Genomic DNA, 9,094 nt, shown 5'->3' with positions numbered 1-9,094 from the left:
TTAATTGGCATATAATCGGATTAGATTAGCATAAGACCCTAATCACCCCCCCTCTAGGGTCTAACAAGGCACACCATATGCCTCAATCGTTGGAAGTCTTATGTATGCTCTCATTTATGCTAGACCATATATATCTTTTGCAGTAGGAATGTTGGGAAGATACCAAAGTAATCCGAGTTTAGCATATTGGCAAGCAGCTATTGAGGTGTACTGCAGCATGAACAATGGTTAAGATATTTACTTATTGTTTTTTAAACCATAAGCTATTAGGGGTACTGTAGCATGAACAGTGCTAAGCTACAGTGCTAACCCCAGCAACTTTATTATATAGATAAATTATTGGGATCTTCTTGGAAAGAGATAGTGCAACTTTGTTTTTTTTTTAATGCTATGGTGAGAGAACTTCCCCACCATCCTTCTAACCATGGGTATCAAATCCCTGAGTGTGGTTAAGGAGCACCCCAACACATGGCCTCGGGTATTTTATGAATTTAAATTTGTTGAGGTGCTTCTTTGAAGGGTCGAATATAAGACGTTGGAGTATTACTCATAGGCAGTTTCAACTCTGCTCTACCCTTCTTAGAAGCAGATAGTGCAGCTTTACTCATCCTATATAATTTGGTTTATTTAAAAAAATTTGTTTTAGCACCCTCTATTCAACTAATTAATTGGACTGTTGATTGTTTATTAGATATGCAAAGTTATCCACTGAGATTGCTTTCTTTGATATATCAACCATCATATAACTAAACAAGAAGAATACAACACACTGTAGCAAATATATAAACATCCTCACATCGAATCCAATCCATATAAAAAGGGCTTAAATTCAATTAAAAAACAATTGTAAATTATATAATTATTAATTAATTATACAACAACACCATTTTTTATGATCCCACACTTGGTAACCATGTCACCCTCTATATGCACCGCACACACGTGAAGCCTAAGGAGAAAGAAATATAACATAATAAACTAGCCTGTGCTTAGCTAAGCTTAAAGCTATAGTGTTAATTGATAGGAGAGAGAAAATTTCTCAGTATATCTCTAAAAAATTTGTAGAATTGACTGTCAAAAAATATATATATTCAAGTTAGTGGTATGGGGGCAGCCCATAAACAAACCAGAAAAAGAAAGGTTAAATAGTACTTAAAGACCTTAAAGTTTACAAGACTTTTTACTCATATACCCTATGTCTTTGTTTTCTTGTCATTAAGATACCCTATTATTTTTAGAAGTAGCCAAGTTAGTGTCTTCTGTTGGTTGAATATTTATATATCGTAGCTAAACATTACAATATTTTTAAAAAAAATTCCATATGATTTTTACATGATGAAAATTGATTAACTATATTCCTAAAGTTGGTCGATTTGACTTTTTGGTGGGTTGGGCAAGGTGTTGGAAAACTAGTTCTTGGAGAAAATTTTATGTGGGATAAAGAAGGATGAAGATTGATTTTTTTTACTTTAAACAACAAGTTTTTTTTAGGTATAATTGACCTATTTTGTCATGTGCTAGTCACATGAAAATTTTAAGGAAAATATTACAATATTTAACAACAGTATTTCAACATTTTACTAACAAAATAAAGTAATGTGCTATTTTTAAAACGTTAGGGTATTTAAATGTCAAAAAAGTTACTTAGGGTACGTAAGTGCAACACCATAGAACTCCAAGGCATTTTAACTGGCTATTTACTCAAATGGAAATAACCAAATACTATTTCCACATAACAAAAGACAACCATCAAGATCTAAGAGGTCTAGCGAAGTTGGTAAGCTACCTATGAGTGGCATTCTAAGTTCTCAGGTTTCGACTGTTCTGAAGAGCACCCACACAAATTTAGTTTTATGGAATACTCGAGGCCGTGCATTAAGGGGCACCCCTTAGTCATGCCCAGGTGTTTTATATTCATAGTTTAAGGGATCGTGAGGAAGTTCCCTGGCCAAAGAAAAAGGAAGAAGAAGAAGAAGGGACAGCTAGCAAGGGAAATAAACGCTAGCTCTTCCTTGATTCAAAACCAATTTGCCATCACAAAGTAAATAACTTTTCTTTTGGTATAAAAGAATAGTAACATACTACGCTACAAAACCATTTCAAAAAAGGAGGGGCTAATAAATCTTAAACAGCTTGTTACCCAGCAAAACTACTAACATCTCACCTCTACAACACCTTTTTACAAATCCACCCACAAGCTTTCCAAATTACATCCCACAAAATCTTCTAATGTCCCGGGCCACTTGGGCTAGGACCGGCCGGCAACCTCGCCATCAAACACGACAACGTTGATCTCATCTTCTCATAAATATTCGGATACCCCAAATGACTTGCCTTCGTCTCATCGAGCAATTTCCTCGCATCGACGCGCTCACCGATAAGAACCATGACTATCAATAAGCTAACCATCAAGATGAAGAATTTTCTCATTTGAGAATTCATCATAAGAGGATTGCGTAGCTTTTTGAATGAAGAAGAGAGAGGATATTTTTGTGAATGAGTTTTGATAGAGAAGAGACTGCAAATGTGAGTATTTATAAGTTGGTTGATTTTGTTGTCTAGCAAAATTTTGCACCGGGTTTTCTTGTTGACCGAGTGTGCTCGGAATTGGACTTGATGGACATCGGCGGAAATCTTGGTTGGCTCCGCATTTTGTATGTGCTAGTTATTAATGTCTAGCCTGGGAATTACTTAACTGCCCTGTTGAATATTTTGCAGCACATGGAGTTCACTTTTTCGATCACAGTCGCCTGCCAAATACGCTGCTCTATTGGTATGGTTCTGTTGGGAATTAAACGCCTAAATCCCTAATGCAACAGAAACGCAGAATAGAAAAAAGTACACCAAGATTTACGAGGTTCGGCAACTGCCTACGTCCTCGGGAGCCACACAGTCAATTTCTTATTAATCAAACAAGAAATTACAAATCAAGAGCAAATCCCAAAACTGAGATTTCTCAAAGATGAACACTGTAGCTACAGTGTTAATAATTAAGGAGAATAAACCCTTTCAATTCTCTCTCTCTCTAAAGTCCTTTCTTAATCTCCCCTCAATGCACGGTTGAGATCGCTGGAGATGAAGAACCAAAATCGCTGCTGCGATTTCAAGGTTTGGAGAAGAGGAACGCTGCTGCGTTATTTTTGGTGCCGCCGCCAGAGAGAAATCAGAGGAGGAGAAGCAACAACAAAACCCTAGGGCGACGAGGGGTTTATATAAGCAAACATGACAGGCTGGCGACAGCCTGTCGCCAGCCACGCGAAGACGCGGACGTCGGAGCGCCAAAACGCGGACGTCAGAGCTTGGACGCGAGGGTCGGTGTCCCAAACGCGAGGGTCGGAGTCTGAAACGCGAGGGTCGAATTTCCCAAACGCGAGGGTCGGATCCAAAACGCGAGGGTCGCGTTTCCCACAATTTGAGCTCGCCTGCTCGAGCTCCACCTGAAACTGCGCCTGCAGTTCGCCGTCGACTTCGCCTGAGTCGACGTCCACGCTCGCCTGCGTGGTTCTCAAGCTCGTCGGAGCTTCGCCGGAGCTCCTCGCCGGACGGAGGTTGGTATCCACCCCCAAAACTAACAATCTCCCACTTGGAGACCAAACCAACGTCAACAGGCTATCTCATCAAGCTCCTCTCCTGTGTGGCTCCGCCCTCATCATCTATGCATGAAGGCCAACTGAAGTTGCGCACAACTCCAGTTTCTGAACTGTCACTGCCTCTGTCAACATATCCGCTGGATACTTTCTTCCTTGGATATTCTGTTGAAATCCTTTGATAGCTCGTCGGGCTCTGTATCTTCTGGAACCACCATGTTCCTTTTTCACTCGATACACCCACTTGTTGTGACATGCCTTCTTCCCCATGGGCAACTTAGCTAGTTCCCATGTCTGGTTGGAGATCAGAGATTTCATCTCTTCTTTCGCAGCAAACTCCCACTTGCTCGCATCTCCACTCTGACAAGCTTCATCAAAGCTTTCAGACTCTCCTCCATTTGTCAGCAACATATAATTCATGTATCTGCTGTTAGGCACAGGAGGACGAGTAGTTCTCCTCAATATCGGAGCTGGTGCGTCGGGCTCCTGCGCACTGTTCTATCCAACAGGCTCTTCTGGCTGAGGACCTTCTGCATTGGGTTCTTCAGAGAGGTTATCTGGGACATCATCTGCATCTACAAATGTTGACTCGCTCTCTGAGTCACTGGAATCTGTCTTGTGCATGTCCTTATACATCACCTTCTCGTTGAATATCACATCTCTACTCTTGATCACCTTCTTGTTTTCGTTGTCCCAAATGCGGTAGCCGAACTCGTCTTCACCATACCCGATGAATGTGCATATCTTAGACTTGGGATCAGGCTCATTCCTGCCTTGATCACTTATATGCACATAAGCTACACAACCGAAAACTTTGAGATGTGAGAGGGTTACCTCCTTTCCGCACCATACCTCCTCTGGTATTCTGTGCTCCAATGGAACCGATGGACCTCGGTTGATCAAGTAAGCTGCTGTGTTGACTGCTTCTGCCCAGAACTGCTTCGGTAGACCTGACTGCATCCGAATGCTTCTGGCTCTCTCTGTCAACGTTCTATTCATGCGCTCAGCCACACCATTGTGCTGAGGCGTGCCGGGCACGGTCCTCTCCATTCTGATACCGTGCTCATAGCAGAACTTCTTGAATCTGGTGTCTTCATACTCACCACCATTGTCTGTTCTGAGTTTCTTTACCCTCAAACCGGTCTCATTCTCGACCATGGCTTTCCATCTTCTGAAAGCCTCAAACACTTCTGACTTTTTCTTCAGAAAGTAGACCCATACTTTCCGAGAGTGATCATCAATAAAAGTCACGAAGTAGTGTTTCCCACCAATCGACGCGGTGGTTGTTGGTCCCCAAACATCTGAGTGAACAAGCTCTAGCTTCTGCTTCCTGGGGGGTCTGCTACTTGCCTGAAAGCTAACTCTCTTCTGCTTTCCAAGTATGCATTCTTCACACACATCAATCTCTACTGATTGTAAACCTGGGAGTTTTCTCTTTGTGTGCATAACCTTCATCCCCTTTTCACTCATATGACCGAGTCTCTGGTGCCACAGCTTTGAAGTCTCATTGCCTGCTGCAACTGAGATTGAACAACGTGCACCTGCTGTCATATACAGGGTACCAGTCTTCCTACCTCTGGCAATCGTCATTGCGCCCTTCGAAATCCTCCAGTCATCGCCATGGAAAGTTGTCGTGTAGCCTTCACTAGCCAGCTGGCTTACTGAGATTAAGTTCCTCTTCAGGTCGGGAATATACCTGACATCCTTCAGCTCCCATACTGACCCATTCAGCTTAATCTTCACTACCCCTTTGCCAATAATGGCACATGCTTGATCGTCACCAAGATATACATTTCCAAGGTTTCCGGGGATATACTTCTCGAGGAATTCTTTCTGAGAAGTAGCATGGAATGATGCTCCCGAGTCCAACACCCAAGACTCCTCCTTGCTCTCCAAAGAGCATATCAACGCATCATCTCCTCCTGAGGTGGAGGCAATGTTCACATCTGCATTTGCCTCCCACTCCTCCCGTGCACTCCTGCACTGATTCTTGTAGTGCCCGGTTTTCCCGCACTTCCAACACTCGATAGCCTTCGAACTGTTGGGATTTCTGGATTTGGATCTCCTATCATCTGATCCATTTTCTCTGGTTGAACTTCTACCTCTTGACTCTGTATGCAATACTAAAGAGGTTGTAGCTTCACCCGACTCTCTCCGTCGGATCTCCTCACTGAGAACCAGATCACGAACGTCGTCAAACTTCAACTTGTTGCTTCCCGATAAGCTACTCACAGCTGTGACCGCAGCGTTCCAACTCTCTGGTAGGGAAGACAAAAGGATCAACGCTCGAACTTCCTCATCAAACTCAATATCAACTGAACTCAATTGGGTCGTGACTGTATTGAGCTCATTGAGATGATGTGCTACCGATGCACCTTCCGCCATTCGCAGATTGAACAACTGCCTCATTAAATGGACTTTATTTGAGGCTGATGGCTTCTCATACATATTTGAGAGTGCTGCCATAAGACCCGCCGTGGTCTTCTCCTTTGCAATGTTAAAAGCAACATTGCGTGTTAACGTCAAACGAATAACCCCGAGGGCTTTTCTGTCGAGAAGATTCCAATCTTCTTCCTTCATACCCTCCGGCTTCTTCCCCGAGAGAGGTTGATACAAATTTTTCTGATACAGATAATCCTCTATCTGTATTTTCCAGAATCCGAAATCTGATCCATCAAACTTCTCTAATCTCACATTTCCTTCATCTGCGGCCATGGCTCCCACTTGAATCTGACTTCCTCTAGATCGTTTCACGCTCTAATACAAGTTGTTGGGAATTAAACGCCTAAATCCCTAATGCAACAGAAACGCAGAATAGATAAAAGTACACCAAGATTTACGAGGTTCGGCAACTGCCTACGTTCTCGGGAGCCACACAGTCAATTTCTTATTAATCAAACAAGAAATTACAAATCAAGAGCAAATCCTAAAACCGAGATTTCTCAAAGATGAACACTGTAGCTACAGTGTTAATAATTAAGGAGAATAAACCCTTTCAATTCTCTCTCTCTCTAAAGTCCTTTCTTAATCTCCCCTCAATGCACGGTTGAGAGCTGGAGATGAAGAACCAAAAAATCGCTGCTGCGATTTCAAGGTTTGGTGCCGCCGCCAGAGAGAAATCAGAGGAGACAAGCGACCTCAAAACCCTAGGGCGACGAGGGGTTTATATAAGCAAACATGACAGGCTGGCGACAGCCTGTCGCCAGCCACGCGAAGACGCGGACGTCGGAGCGCCAAAACGCGGACGTCAGAGCTTGGACGCGAGGGTCGGTGTCCCAAACGCGAGGGTCGGTGTCCCAAATGCGAGGGTCGAATTTCCCAAACGCGAGGGTCGGATCCAAAACGCGAGGGTCGCGTTTCCCACAATTTGAGCTCGCCTGCTCGAGCTCCACCTGAATCTGCGCTTGCAGTTTCCCGTCGACTTCGCCTGAGTCGACGTCCACGCTCGCCTGCGTGGTTCTCAAGCTCGTTGGAGCTTCGCCGGAGCTCCTCACCGGACGGAGGTTGGTATCCACCCCCAAAACTAACAGGTTCATACTAGAAGAGATTACAATGTTGGCTAGATGGATCAAATATGATCCACGAAAACTATGATATAATACAACAAAAGTTATAAATTATGAAACATTTTTTGTCTTTACGCGACATATTTTTGTGTCACACAAATAGAACGCGACACATACCAAAAGTGTGGTTAGAGCATGTATGGAGAGCGTTTTTCTACACATATGAGAATGTGTCACAAAACTCTCAACGCATAAACATGTCGCGAGTGGTGGAAGATATACATGTGTAATAAAACTCGTGATACATATATGTATCAAGAGTATTGACATTTAATTGTGTTTAGAATATAAAAATATAAAGAATATCATTATTCAACACTATAACTTCCTAGAAGGCCACCCATCCTAGAATTACTCTCATTAAAGCACACTTAACTAATGAGTCTTTTAGCTTATACACTATCATAAATGTTTAATTATCATTACAATTAAAATCTTAGATTTATTATTAATCCTATTAACAGATGCTCTCACAATCTATGTCAGACTAATAGCCTTTTTCAATTATATTTAATTGTATATCTAATCACACATATATGTGTCATGATTTGTTACACTTTTTTATTTGTGTCGCTATTATTTAATCCTTTACAAATAAAATGATATTTTATATGTGTCATAAAATAAGTGTGGATATATACAATTTCTGTTGTAGTGATAGTACAGTCTAATTAGTAATTTTAGTTGGATATTAACGCAAAGTGGAAGTGATAAACCTCGAAATACACCAAGGAGGTTCTTTGAATTCACAAAGAACAATCTTCGAATCAATGAAGAGATAACCTTGAATCCGCAAAGTACTATAAAAGAGAATTTTATTGAAGAAATTTTATGCCTTCGATAGAAAATAAACAAGACTCCTACTAGAACCCTTTATTAAAAATAGAAATTACAAAACTATTCATCAAAGACTCCCTATGATTGAAGAAAAAAAATCGGACAATTTTAAGATCACATCGGGTTTTATATTTTTAATCAAAATAGACTCCTAAAATATTACCAAAAATAGTAACAAACTAATAAAAAAATCTAATATCTCTTAATCCGGAGGGGATTTTCTGAAATAAATGGCAGTAAACCAAACAACAATGGATTTGGTTGGCTCCGTCTCAAAAAAATGTGCGATTTCCATATATTATTCGTCGAATTCCGACGCACGCTTTGAAAGATATAACATATTCTTCATTATAAGTCAATTTTTTCTGTCGGGTCCAACTTTGGACTTTTGACGATACAGTTTCTCTATGAATGCATCAACAGCGCGCTCGATCTACATCAGATATACTCGAAAAAATTCATGTGCAACCAAGCACAAATTTGGCTAGCTGCATTTGTTCTTCATGCAACTAAGAGAGGAAATTAATTATCAGAGGGTATTTTGGGACACAGTGGAAGATAGAAGCCCATGGTCTTTGAAAGGACCAAAGTGGGAGTCGGAAGTCATTGGTGTGGAAAGTGAGAAGAGGTGCCTTTTACCGGCAACATCGGAGAATTTAAGTAAGTCCAAATTTCAAACTTCGAAGTCACAAATTCCAACATTAACTTTGCGAGCGAGGTAAGTAAACGATTAGATGTAATTGATGACGAGCTCTTCATTCCACGGTATACTATAATAATATTTAATCACTGATTTTAATGGACCCTAATTAAGTAGACCATTGATTAGGGTTTATACTTTAGCAACTTGTAGAGCATAGGTAGGGCTATATTTTTTTTCTCAATAGGCCGCCACGTTATCAACCATTGAGTGAGAAAAAAGAGTTTCCATGTGAGCAGCAAAAGTGTTTCTCATCTTTATAAGTTGGTGGAATAGTAATTAGTGTCGATTTTCTTCCTAAGCACGATCCTAGCTCAGTGTTTGTTAGGCTATTTTAGTAACTGGTGAAGACTATTAGTTGTTTGTGGCTCACCAATATTATTAGTTGCGTCTGGCTGACTTTA

The sequence above is a fragment of the Asparagus officinalis genome, chromosome 9 (genome assembly GCF_001876935.1).
Source record: "Asparagus officinalis chromosome 9, Aspof.V1, whole genome shotgun sequence".
Taxonomy (NCBI): domain Eukaryota; kingdom Viridiplantae; phylum Streptophyta; class Magnoliopsida; order Asparagales; family Asparagaceae; genus Asparagus; species Asparagus officinalis.
This window is presented reverse-complemented; position numbering follows the sequence as displayed.